This window comes from Meleagris gallopavo, chromosome 1 (assembly GCF_000146605.3).
Source record: "Meleagris gallopavo isolate NT-WF06-2002-E0010 breed Aviagen turkey brand Nicholas breeding stock chromosome 1, Turkey_5.1, whole genome shotgun sequence".
Lineage (NCBI taxonomy): Eukaryota > Metazoa > Chordata > Aves > Galliformes > Phasianidae > Meleagris > Meleagris gallopavo.
The window spans coordinates 25150581-25151236 of NC_015011.2; the positions used below are offsets into that span (position 1 = coordinate 25150581).

At 34.1% G+C, this 656-nt stretch overlaps 1 long non-coding RNA gene across 3 annotated transcripts in view; it reads left to right on the forward strand.

Annotated features, from left to right (window-relative positions):
• The window catches only part of LOC109365792, a 12752-nt gene that overhangs the window by 3739 nt on the left and 8357 nt on the right, over positions 1-656 (forward strand). For all 3 annotated transcript variants that reach the window (XR_002111505.1, XR_002111511.1, XR_002111506.1), the window contains exon 3: positions 18-130. This is a non-coding gene — a long non-coding RNA (uncharacterized LOC109365792). The remainder of the gene's footprint in view (positions 1-17; positions 131-656) is intronic.

Sequence of the window (656 nt, forward strand, 5' to 3'; positions counted from 1 at the left end):
TTTTTTTCCCCACAAAGGAACACAACTACAACTTGTTTTATTACTGATGCACCAAAAGAATTTAGAACTATTCGGAGCACAATCAATACTCAAACCACAAACCCTGGATGGACTTCACACAAATGCTCAGGTAAACAGAGAAAGTAGAAGCATGAAAACACCCGTTACCAGAAAAAAAATTGAGCAAATGTTCCCAGCTGAAGAGTGAGTGGAACCATAGTCAACAACAAAGAAATATGCGCCAGCACGTTATTCTCCAAGGCAGTGCTGTAAATGAGAGTGTACAGGGATGGGTTGCCTATAGTAATCTCAATTGGCCTCTCTAGTTAATACATTTAAGCAAAAACATGGATTTTCTGCAATCTGTTACCATGCTTGATTCATTTCGGCACCAGTGTAGATAACCATTTTTTCTCCTGTTTTCCATATGATGTACTTAAAATGAACATATTTTTCTAATGATGTAATTTCATTTTGTTTCATTATTTCTACTGAAAAACAAGCAATATTCTGTCCAGCTAGTACATTAATAAATATAAGCTGAAATTGGTTAATGCAACACACATTTCTTTCAATATCAGTTATCTCTGTGTTACAGTGGAAAACAAAATTAACAAATTTATGGTTTTAGTTTGCTGGTTTTTTTGTTTGTTTTT